This window comes from Amia ocellicauda, chromosome 16 (genome assembly GCF_036373705.1).
Source record: "Amia ocellicauda isolate fAmiCal2 chromosome 16, fAmiCal2.hap1, whole genome shotgun sequence".
NCBI classification, from domain to species: domain Eukaryota; kingdom Metazoa; phylum Chordata; class Actinopteri; order Amiiformes; family Amiidae; genus Amia; species Amia ocellicauda.
This window is the reverse complement of record NC_089865.1, coordinates 16,037,529-16,051,269: the sequence shown is the minus strand read 5'-3', so window position 1 is coordinate 16,051,269 and position 13,741 is coordinate 16,037,529.

Below are 13,741 nucleotides of genomic sequence, written 5' to 3'. Positions count from 1 at the left end.
TTCTCGGACCTATACTTTTTTCATTATACATGCTCCCTTTAGGTGATATCATTCGACGACATAATATTAACTTTCACAGTTACGCAGACGACACACAATTATATCTGTCAGTAAATCCTAACAACACCATAGACCTAGAAAAACGAATGTGCTGTTTGTCTGAGATTAAAACATGGATGATAAAAACATTTCTTATGCTTAATTCTGACAAAACAGAAGTCATAATTTTAGGAGACAAAAAACGAACTGTTCATCATGCACTAACAAAACTGAGTAATGATAACTTTAATTTCTCCCCTAAGGAGATGGCACAAAACCTGGGTGTCATCTGTGATCATAATCTATCCTTTGAATCACACATTCAGAATGTGTCGAGATCTTCCTTCCTCCAGCTTAGAAACATTGCTAGACTAAGACAATTCCTCTCGTTACAGGACACTGAGAAATTGATACACGCATGTGTTACATCTAGATTGTATTACTGTAATGTCATTCTGTAAGGCAGCACAAACAGAGCTATTTCTGTACTTCAGTTCGTCCAAAACGCTGCTGCAAGAATCTTAACAAAAACAAAAAAACATGAACACATCACTCCAGTATTGGCTTCTCTTCACTGGCTGCCCGTGCACTACAGGATAGACTTTAAAGTGATCTTATTAACATTTAAAGCACTTAAGGGAATAGCACCTCCCTACCTAAAAGATCTCCTTATCGAATACACTCCAGGTCGGCCATTGAGATCACAGGAAGCCGGTTACTTAGCGCTCCCTAAAATACACAAGAAAACCGAAGGTGGTAGAGCATTCAGTTATAGGGCCCCGAAGCTGTGGAACGATCTTCCAGCCAATGTAAGAGATGCCCCCTCAGTCTTAGCCTTTAAATCACGGCTGAAGACTCATCTGTTTAGTCTCTGTTTTTCTAGCCCATAGTGCCGCCGGTGTGCCATGGACATGCAATTGCACAACTGTCTTTGGAAATGTCCTGCACTGCATGACCAGTATCTGAGCATGACTGCCTTCTTGTCTTCCAGCAACAGCCCCCTCTGAGGGTCCAACGAGGCACCTTGTCCCCCACCATGGAAGTCTGATGAGGCACAACCCACTCCAGAGGCACCTCACCACGGAGGGTCAACGGGGCATTCACACCCAAGATTTGACGAGCCATCGCAACCCAAAGCCTGTTGATGGTCCAAACCCTCCACCCCCAATGGCCAGCGAGAGGCCTCCTCCAGAGGGAAGACCACAGCCAGCAGCACCGATAAAGAACTTTCTGATCTCCTTGCTGCTGTAATAAATATAGTGCCTGGAGGAGAGGCAACCATTAGGCCTAGGCCCTAAGCCGTGCAGTCACACAAAGCAGCTTCACTACTAAGGATGGACTTGATGAATTCTTGATGAATGTGTACATCTTGAAAGACTTGTGTCTTCTGAAGGGAGAAAACTCTGCTTTGCTAATTGTGGATGGAATTGTACAATTATGTTTTCACCTGTTTGAGGTTACAGTTAAAAAATAAGTACAAAGTAGTTTCAGAAGTTCTCTGTGAACAAAATGACATGATGTCTGAAGTAAATTCAAGATTTTGTAAGAAAGGATCCATTTACAGTTCCAGTAAATCTCTGTGAGACAATCAAACACAGAAGTGCAAGTAAGCACAGCAGACTAAAGGGTCACACCCACTTACACTTGAATGTGTTTCTCCTGCTGCATCACTTAGGTGTGCCATCTATTCTTCCCAACAGAGGCAATTATAACCACACTTCTCTGATGGACATATCACTGCACAGGTGGCTAGTATGTGAATGTCGTCTGCCTTTCCTCAACATGTCACTAACTAAATAATTTAAAAAGATGAAAATTGTGTTATGAACTAAGCTAATACACAAATAATAATTCGTAAGTATGTCTGTCTTGCACAGTTGAAAAAGGCCTTGGTGTATGCAGTAGGTGTCTACTACGTTCAGAGAACAATTATTTGGATTGTAAGATTATAAGATCAAAAACATCAGCTTGCGAGCTAGTGTAGGCCAATTGTAGTGTCCAAACCACACAGCCTAATCAAGTAACAAACACTCAGAATGAAAGGACTGGTACCCAATCTTTGGAGAAGTCAGGGAAGTGACATGTTTGCAGCTGTATACACTGAGCAATGTTACAGTAGACTAATAGAGGACAAACTATTATTTTCTTGACAACCATGAATCAAACCACCAGTCCAAAATCTATATTAGATACTCTATGATACCCCAGTTAACACACTTCCAGTATTCCAGTTTCAGTATCCTCTGTGGACAAAAACTGTAAGTCTGTCCTGTTGTGATTAATTTTGGTCAACAATGGACGTGTTTGTTGAACACGCGGGGCGAAAGCATTTTGTTTACCATTGTCTCCTGTATCAAATTGAGAAATGGCCACAAGCATTCACAAACACTCAGACAATTTAAAAACTTCATAAAGTTGGCAAAAGAAAGCTGTAAATTCTCAAAAATAAATAAAGTATGCCTTTGATTGTACAGTACATTTGTGCACACTCATAATCACAGTAGATTGATACCACTGCAGTATTTTTTTCACACAATGTATATTAATATACCAGTTTTAGTTATTTTACAAAATGTAAAAGCAGTAGATATTAAGTAAATATACGTTGAAAAAGGTACATTGATAATGTTTGAGTGCAAGTGCAAACAAAAGACAAAACAATATGGAAGGGTTACTAATGCAGCCAAATTAACAAACTTCTACTTCTTGTGTGTAATGGCAGGGCAATGGAATTATCTGTGGGACTTGTAGATTGTGATTTGAATGGGGTTTTTAAATGTACTTTAGCATTATAATCCTCAACCTTAATGCGTGATGAAATGTGATTCATGCATTTTACTGCACTGTAGCAATACTGCAACATTAAAATTATGTATTAATTGTATGATGCACTTATTCTTTATTCTTTAATGTTGTGACATGCTTTGGCATGGTGTTCTACAATATACAATTAAGATTGATTGATTTAATTTGAATGAGGATTAAAGATTCTGATTGTCAAAAATAAAAAGGCTTATATTCCAAAAATGATCGAGCTAGTGAAGTGCTATTACTATTGCTTTTTTATATTTGTAAATTGACAATAATCTGTGAGCAAAAATGGAACCTGCATATTTATAATCTTTTTTGGGAAGAAGATGTGCAGCATATTCTGCAGCACAAGTCCCATTAGCAGACTGGAGCTGCACTTGCTCTCCAGACTACAGAGGGATATGGGGGGAGGTTCAAAGTGGTGGTGGGGGGGTGCATTGGCAGTGGATGCAGGTTGTGGGTGGGTTGGATGGTTCTATCTGCCCATAGTTTTTAGATTTGTCTGTATTGAAGTTTGTTTTGTTAGCATGTTTGTGACTATGGGTTGTGAATATATCCAACCCAGAATACATAGTCTTCACAGACAGTGAGCTTGAACAGGCTCCTACTTCAAGCAGAAACGGCTGGGGACCAAGCACGCTGTGACCTGTGATCCAAGGAGCTCTTCTGCCGACTCATAAGAAACACTATGACTAATATGATTTCAATTGCAAGAGCCACAGAGGACTCCAGATACCCCACCAAACATGAGGTCTGTACCATGGCTAAGCGATTGGTGGAGTACTACCCAATGATAAAAGACAGGTCATCAAACAGTGAGTGGGTAAGTAGCTTTTTGTCACTATTGCTTGTTTTTGATGTTTATGGTGAAAACTTTTCTTGTCCTTTTTTAATGTTTACTATTTGTACTTGGCAGGACCATGTTGCTAAAAAGCTCATGAAGAGACTCTCAAATTTCAGAAGTCCAAGGAAGGCCAAGGGTCCTCCTTCAAATAGACCACGAAAGGATGGGGAAATGGATGCAGATGTTACAACCAGTGACTACTGTAACCAGTCCTCACATTTTCAGCTCTTCCCAGGAGACATTTGCGGGGATCTTGACATCATTTTCATATTCCTTAGACATTAGAGGTTTTCTTGAAGTGACATCAGTCATCAAAGTGTTTTGACCAGGACTAGCAATGGAAATTAAGTTTGAATTTTCTATCCATATTTGAATTTATTTTTCAGGTCCTGGATGAGCTGCGGATAATTATTCAATCAACCAATTCCCAGTACATCTCTGAGGTAAAGGACATGGGATAGCTTCTACTCAAAGGTCCAGTTTTATGGTGTCATGAAGAAAGCCATGAAGCCTCCAAAAACTTTGAATGGAGGTGAGGTCACTATCTTGATATTTCCAAGTTTGTATTTTGAGATCTCATGACGAGTGGTTATTTATGGTACTGCCTTGTATTGTGCCTTTTCTGTCAAGCCAGTGGAGATTGCCACAGCTGTGTTCAGAGCTCTGCCACTGCTCTTCCCATCCAGCACCGTGCCACCTAGGAAGCTGGGCGCAAGCAGCGAGGCTCTTTTCCATGTCCTTACGGTGAGACTTACTGCAGTATTTTATACTGTATGTTGCAGTTATTCATGCATACATTATATGTTCTGTTCAGCTATTTTTTGCGATAAGCTTTTGTCATTTTCACATTGACAATGGGTATGTGTTGTACATGCTGTAATTGTATAGGAGTAGCTTTATTGAAACTTGCTGTGGTGTGTTCAGTATTTGCAATTCAGCAAAGAAAATCTTTTCCCACAGATGTCGGGTTAATGTGGCTAGGTTTTTTGATGTAGAAATCATTTGACCATTCCGTGTCATAGTCCAGGTCAAGGTATTTGTTACTTGTGGTGTTTTTCTAATCTTCTACATTGATTTTTGTCATCTAGACATCAGAAGACCCCAATGATTTCCTGCGCCAACGACCACTGTCTTGTCCAGTTGTGCTCGTCTCTGAAGACAACTGCATGATTGCCATTGGAAGCACGCCATTGACCACCTTCTACAGTGAGAATTTTCCAGATGGACTGCTCTACCTCATGGCGTATTATCATGGCCTACACCTCACTTACCCGAAGTGTATTTCCACATTGCTATCAGTATTGCAAACTGAAATTCTCCAAGATTCTATCCATGACCAAGATGCAACCCTCTCCTACAAAAAAGCCAGTGGCGAATGGAAGACCTTCATTGAGTGAGAACTCTGAGAGTCTGTCTGCCTCGCTCTCTGTTTCTCTGAGTCTCTTTTCTGACAAATTTATGTTTCAGGAAAAGTTATCACAGGTTAGCCACATGTTTGTTGGTGTCATTTCAATATTGTTCCTCTGGGATATTATGCAAACCAGCAACTGGAATGTTATGATTGAATATGTTATGCTGCTAGAATAGCTGGACTGTTCATTTTTTGACATTGTGTTATTAAACAAGCCCTAACCAATTAGAAAATCGCTTCTTAAATCTGTTCATGATTGATCTGCAATCCTTGGGTCTGTGTGATTATGGAGAAAATGGTCTTGTCCTGAATGATGGACTTTGTTGTGAAATACTTTTCAATGAAGAAGCTTTGCCGAGTTTGTTATTGTTTAAATAAAAAAATGCAAAAAATAAGAATGCTTCTGGAGCCTTAATTTAAGACAAAGTCACTTATTTTTATTATGATGTTGGAAGAAACTGCATCTTATTGTAAGCCCTTTTTACTCATTATTAATCTTAGATCAAAGTATACAGTACATTCTTAAGGTCAGCTCAATCAAGAAACCAAAATACTAATTTTAAGTAAGTCTATCTTAAATAATATATTTTTCATTGCTTGTAATAAGCACGATTGCTAAACTTTTTGCATTTTTGTCTAGTTTTAAGGCCCATTACCTGTTTTTCAGTGGCTAGACTTTTATGCTAGTTTTAAGAATTCTAGCCAGGCAAAATTGGCTTACCCCATTGGCAGATTTTTCATTGCAAATTTGTTATAGGATCTGACAAAAATTATTCCAAAGTCTGCTGTTGGTGTTCTATCAAGTGACTCCAGTAATGTAACTTTAATAGAAAATGCATATGATGTAAACATTGGCGGACCGACCATTGGGCAATTCTCACAAATGCCTGAAGGGCAAGTCCATTTTTCAGTTAGGTGGGCCAGTCGATTCCTAAGTGGGCTGGTCGCCCCGTGTAGACTAGTGTTCCGCACATTGCCAGCAAGCCCCCAACCCCCCTGCCCGGACTGCACTTCATCTGCAACCAGATCCTCGGTAAAAGTCCAGGGCCGTTTTTTGGTCCCAGTACAGTTTTTTCAAGCATTGTAAATCTAACCATACACAGCACATAATAATAAAAAGATTACACAGTGAAATTTGACCTTTTTAAATGTAATATGAGCATTATCTGTATCCGTACACAATCTTACTATGCATTACACTCCTGTGTAATAAGACGATATGAGGCATCATCTGTCATTATTGCTATAACAATATGTTAATGGTGATCCAAGTATAGATGCTTTACCAACTGCAGAAATACAAACCTTACGTTACAAAAACTTAGCGATTAATACAACTGATCCATTAATTACGGTGTCAAAAGTATTTTTTTTAAAGGAATCCCATTCAAAATAAAAGCTGATGCCACGATGTTATTGATGTGTGATTTTTTTATTTTGTGACATTGATAAAGATGTAGGTATACAGAGAAAACATGCTCACACTGAATCTGTGGAAAAACTGTTCGATCCCAGAGTGTTGTAGCTGTATTTATATATACATGTATTCGTTTTTCTTAAGAAACTACATATATAGGCTGTGACTGTATATGTCATACTGTATATATCATGATATAGATATGTAGCGGCTACACGGGACAGATTTAAACCCAGCGCACTGTATTTAATAATGAAACACAGTTCACGGTTATTTACCATGCGCTGGTAAACAAAATAAACTAGATGTAATTTTAAGAGATGTCATTTATTTTGTATATTGTTTCAATGTGTCCCAGTTTTTACTTTTGAATATCTGGTATAACTTATACTATAAGACTATAAGTGTTAGATGTCGTTAAAAAACGTTTCAGCCCAAAGTTTACTGCACTTTAATGTTAGAGGTATTTCAGCCTCCAATTTAAAACACTAAATCCCAGAGTGCCATCTTTCTCCAAGGTCTTGTTTATGCAAGCGCGAATGCTTTGGAGGGAGATGGAACATTGCAGACCCTGGCACATCTAAAAGACTGACCTTTTTAGGGTGGAAGTACTCCCATTATTTTGATTTGATAGAAAGACAAAATGAAAATAATATAACTGTTCGATGTAAACTGTGTCCTGGCACGAAACACCTCTCCACTGCTATTAACACAACCTTCAATCTCTCTAAACACCTCCAAAAGAAACACGCCACGACAAAACTCATAGCGACTGCGCCCCTAGGCCTCAACGGTGCTGCTGAAGATGAACTTGGGCCTACCTCAGCCAAACAAGTATGGCTGGATTTTAATCCGTCAGGGGGACAGGCTGTCTCCCAGGATGAGCTGAACAAGCTTATAGCTAGGTATGTAGTGGAGGAAATGCAGCCCCTATCCATGGTAGAATCTCCCTCTTTCCGACAGATACTCAGCAAAATACAGATGATAGGCAATCAGGGTCCACCAGATCGGAAAAAACATTTGCGAGTTATCTGTATAAAGCATACACTGACATAGAATCTGAGTTTAAGAAAATGTTTGAGGGCTTGGAGTACGTATCGACAACTGCTGACATTTGGTCTTGTAATAACAGAAGCTTCCTTGGAATGACTGCACACTGGATTAATTCAAGCAATTAGCATCACAGAAAAGCAGCAATTGCCTGCAAAAGAATAAGAGGAAGACACACCTACGATGTTATTGCCAATGAAATTGAACACATTCCTACAGTTTATGGATTGTCACACAAAGTCACTGCAACTGTCACGGACAATGGGTCCAATTTTGTAAAAGAATGTCAAATGTACCAGCCGGCAACTGATTGTGAAGAAGATGGAAGAGGAAGATGTTACATTTACAGATGTTGGACAAACACTCTCCGAATCTGACATAAATGAGCAGTTTTCTCTTCCTCCACAGGAGAGATGCTAATCACACACACTAAACCTTATATCAAGCAATGATGTAGAAAAATGGCTGTCATCGAATATCGATTCTAAAGCAGTCTGCAGAAGCGCTACAGGAAAGTGCTTGGCTCTCTGGACTAAGGCAAGCCATTCAAACTTTACTTCAGAGCTTGTGGAGGACATGAACAGCCGAAAACTCATTGTGCCCACAACAACGCGGTGGAACTCATTTCACGATGTCCTATCCCGAATTATCGAGATCCCTATTGCAGATTTGAGCACTCTCTGCACTTAGCTGGGGGTTAAATGCATCTCTGACAAGGAGTATCAATTCCTGAGGGAATATTACACAGTCTTGAAGCCCCTCACTGTGGCATTGGACATCTTGCAAGAGGAGGATAACTGCTTCTATGGTACTCTGCTACCAACACTGGAAATCTTGATGACCAAGACACTAGCACTAAAGAATGGTCTTTCTTGAATGACAGCTGGCCTACCAGATGCCATAGTACAGGTAGGACTTCAGTGTTATTATCTTTATTCTAAATGCCCTGTGATTTTTGCCCTGTAGCCTATGCACAGTAGCAACAAATATGCTGTATGTTAAAATAGACTACAAGTAAAATATACTAAGTATCGAAACAATAGCCTAAGCTATTAATGCAAACAAAAATATTGAATAGCGGTTTGGCTTAGAACAAATGAATGCAAACAGAACAAAACAATCATAATACCGGTAATATGGATTATTTAGCCTTCATAAAAGTGATATGCAAAACCAGCAAGTCGCCTTATTTCAATTTCATATTGCAGGCAACCAAGATTCGATTTGCATCTATCTTGGAAAGCAAAGAGGCTCTGCTGGCTGCTGTCACATTGCCGAAGTTTAAGCTGCGTTGGTTACGAGAGGAGGAAAGGAGGGACATGGTTAGGGGACTGCTGTCTGCGGAGTGTCGCAGTCTTCCCGAGGAGCAACAGGCAAGGCCTGCCCCAGTGGCCTCAGTCTCCTCCAGTGAAAATGAGTTATTTGCCTTTGATGGGAACGATACAGACATCATATCAGACACAGAAGTGATGGACTATTTAAGTCTGGATTGGGGATGGAGATCCTGAACCAGTTTCCTAAAATAAAAAAAATCTAATTGAGATACAACACACCAACACCTTCCAGTGCTCCAGTTGAGAGACTCTTCATCCTAGGAAGTAGTGTCATAATGTGTTTGTTTTAAATTGCATTATGCAATGCTAACATTTTTTATCTGAACAGCCTGTTTTGTTAAGGCCTTATAGTCTGTATTACAATATGTTATTTTATGTTATTCGACGGCTTGTGTTGGCGTAACTTTGTAATTATTTAGTGATGTCACGCAACGTTTGGGGTGTGATGAAACATAATCTAAAAGTAAAGTAACGTATTACTTTCCAGATGGAGTAATTAATAAAGTATTTAGTTACTTTTTATATGAGTAAAAAGTACAATGTAATATATTACTTTTTGTGAGTAATGACCCCAACACTGGTTGGAAGCTATGAATGTATCTTTGCAGCATGTACAGAGTAAAATTCTTACAGACAATGATTTGACTCTCTGCACAGATGGGACAACAAAAATAGGTCACAAGTATGGCACTGCTGGCATTTTTTTAAGGATGGTACAAGGATGCATTTAGGACTCAGGCATCAGTCTCTGCTCAGTGTACATTTGATACTGTCAGAGAAATGGTTCAGGACAAAGTCAGAAGTGGGGGGTGTGACTTGAATGTACATTTTTGTGAGAGTGAAATTATCACAAAAATTACAAATCTTGTGGGGGACAGAGCTGCAACTGAGAAAAAAATCAATGACATTATGGCTCAATACAGATCAGTTATTCTTCCAGAGATTGTGGAAGACTTTGAACAGCACAGTGAGGCTGATAAGGCTAAACTTTTAAACTATTAAATTAGCTTTTCTGTGGATTGCATTTAGTTGATGGTTTGGCCCACCAGGTTGATTTAATACATTCTATCTGGGAGAGATTAATTTTTGGTGGAGACAAAGCAGGTAGTTTGTGCTTACATTGCGTACACAAAACAGTAGAAGAAAGCGGGACAGTTAGATTGATCAGAACTGTATGCAAGGCAGTGCAGGAAACAGGCTGTGATAAAAGTGGAAAACCAGTGCAATTCAAGACATTTCTGTTAGGCAAGGATAAATCTGAATTTGTGCCACTGGTACCATTCAGAGGTAAAATAATCAACGTTATGTTTTTCAATGCAACTGTTTTTTTTTTTACCTATACTCTTATTTGCTGGAATTCAGCAGAGAAATTCAGCATGAAAATAAACAAACTTACAGAGCTGACCTGCAGATTTTGACAGCATGACTGTGCAGGTAGTGGAGTTAATTCTAGCTAGTCTTGTTAAAGTGTGCTGCAGGATGTTATATGATCACCTAGAGCATGGGCGGGATGCTGAGGTATCAGCAGGGCTGCACAGTAATCACATAAAACCAATGTCAGCTGTGAGAGGGATTTGGAGATTTTTGACCGGCTGTTGAGAGAAAAGACGAGAGGGACATGAAATGCTATTCCTTATTTTGTAATTTGACATAAAGGGGTCAAATTACATGAAGGTAGAGCTACATTAACTTTAACAAATGTGATGTTTGTTTTTATTCTTTCAGAAAACTTTGGGAAAAAGTGTTGATTAAATTAAAAGTTTCCATGGTTGATTTTGTTTTATGTGAAGAATTTCTTGCTATTTGTAATGTATGTATTTGTGTTTAATATTATTTTCTGAACTGCTTGCAATTACATTGTAAGCTATTTACAATCAATGTGGTATTTATAAAACACTGATATAAGTATTTTGTTAGTGGTATATGAAAACAGCCTTTCATTGTGCCTGCAGTTATTTTTCTTGGTACTTGATCACGTTACAGTACTGCAAACATATTGCAATTCTCCTGGCAATATACACAGTTTTAAGAGGACATGATGATGACCAATACATCTATATGTGGTAATAAAAGACCTGGCTGACAAGGAAGGTGCAGCAATGTCAAAATCAATCAGGAGGTAAGAAGAAATTGCTTCTGAAAACTCTTCAGAGATACAGTAATCGAGGTCAGGCCGAATAATCACCCTTTTCATTCATTAAGGATCCTCAAACGGTTGAGGACAAATAGAAAATGAATATCCTGAAACAAGAGCTCTCTCTTAATTTTTAATATTTATTGGTAATAATTCCATCGAACAAACTAATGACAAACAAATCTGTGAATGTTTCCCTGAGTCCAAATGCCATCTTTGATGTTCATTAAGGTATGTATAATTAGCATGATATAGAATTCTTGACCTGTTTATTTATTTTTCAATGTTGTAAATTACTTTTAACATGACAGTGACAACATAGAATTGCATGGGGGAGCAGTCCTTTGAAATCAGACCTCTGGGGTTCACAGAGACAATGGTGGTGAACATATCGTCACGTTGTCAATGTGAATGCGATGAAAATCTCACAAAGATTACTGCACCATCACCGGAAATGTGAAATCTGCAGGTACTTTTTCTAATACAATACTGAAAGCTTGTACACAGTGATGTGAAATCATAATGAGAGGTCAATGGATCCATCATGCTCACCTGATTGCTAGCAGCTTACTGATCCAAGAGCATTACAGAGGAACAGTGTATTCTGTAGACACACCTCTCTCAGTGTAAAGATGACTCCTATTTAACTCTGAATCTGCTGGTAAATAATTATCTGTTTCTTTCTGTAATCCAGCAGAAACTTAATATTACTTATTTAGTAATATAATTGAATGATATGTTTTCTATTTTTGTCACAAATAAATGATTATTGCACATCAGTGACTTGACTGCATCTTCCCTCTAAAAAGAATCTTAAAAGAGAAACCAATTGACCTATGAGTTTTCAGTTCAACTATTTATTTAGTTTGACTGAAAAACCAAGCATATCAAATTCTCTTATGGTACGGTATAACTGAAATGTCATTAGCTGTTTGGTGAATAGATGGAAAACAAAACCAATGGCTTGACTCCATAAAATTAGGCATTGACACTCAGCTACTGATGCTCAGAAAAACTGGTGTTGAACATAACACACAAGGTATAAAATCTGAACCTCCTATTATCTCTACAATTCAGGATATGAATCATGCTAACAGGTGATTTTATGTGTGCATATGTGTTAAATTATCATGAAGAAATAGTGTTGCATTTTCCTCTTTTTTTAAAAAACAAGTGTATATTATTGAGTACAACTGTATAATGATGTGATTCAGCCCCATTGTTTAAGATGGAATAAGTTTGTGTCAGCATAAAAATGCTTTTATATTTTTATAAAGTATGTATGAAATGAAAAAAAAAATCCATAGTGAAATAAACCCCCACACTATGAAAACCAAATACTTTGCCTTGTCATTACTGCTCAATGTAATTAAAATATCTCCATGCTTATCAGCATACTTTCATACTAATGTACTGAACGATGCATTGCGAAAGCAACCCTGGTTATCTGAAAAGGAAGCAGTGCCCAACGGAGAGGGGTTTCTGCGCACATCTGTAGGAACCCGATCGAAAACGCCACTGTATCAAAGCTGCCATTGGCCCCTGCACATGTCACTCAGAACAGGTCCCTTCCACTTCCTGTTCGATTAAACGTGACATCAGTGCAGGTTCGTCCTGTTTTGCCGGGAGCAGGACTCCCGTGTGACCTTGTAACCCTTGGGCAGTGCGTCCTCTTTCAGATAACCGGGGTTGCATACGCAAACTATCGTTATCTTCAAGTTGGGACCACTGCCCAAGGGGGAGGGGTTACTGTATAACAAAACCGTCGCAAGGGAGGAGGCAGTGAGCTGATAAGTGAGCCTGCCCTGAGGTGCACCGCTAGGGGCCTCGGCAACACAACTGCAGACAGTAATCCCAGGGGGCCCGTAGGGCCACATCTGGGCCGCCCAGGAGTGAGGACCGCAGTCACACTCTTACCGGAAACTGTCTAGAATCAGCAGGGATAGATGTTAACTTTTTGAAGAGGGTAACTTTTTTTCCCAATTCGGATCCAGTCATTATTTTAAATTGTCAGAAAAAGAAAATTGTTGAAAATATTGTCAAATTGTGTTATTTAACCCTCTGAGGGTTATTCTAATACTATTCTAATACTGTCAATGGCTATTATAAGTGCTGTAAACAGAATCAGCATTTGTGATTTGTTTTTGAAGGGTAACGTATTTTAGTTTTCGTGTCTGATTCAATTTTTCTACTTGGTATTTGGTTTTCCTGCTGTATCCCGCATTTCTGCTCTGTCTGAGAATCGTGTCTATTCTGTAAGCGCCCTGCTTGCACATGCGCGCTCTGTGCCTCTCTCTCTCACACACACACACACACACACACACGCACACACACACACACACACACACACACACACACACACACACACACACACACACACACACACACACACACACACACACACACGCACACACGCACACACACACACACAGCCCAGCAGCTGGGAGATGGGCGTGTCTCTTATCATTGGAAAGCTACAGCCCTGCCCTGTAAGAGTGACAGACCCGCTGGCCAATGAGGGACAGGATTCGGCACGGAATGTGCCCCCCTCTCCCCTCACATACGCGTTTCTTAAAGGGCCGGTAGCTCAGCTCTGCTTATACGGAAATTGCGTAACTTGGCTCATTGGAAAGCTAGAGGCCTGCGGTGTAGGGAGTGACAGCCTTGAGCACCCATGGGAGACACGATTACAGTAATATGA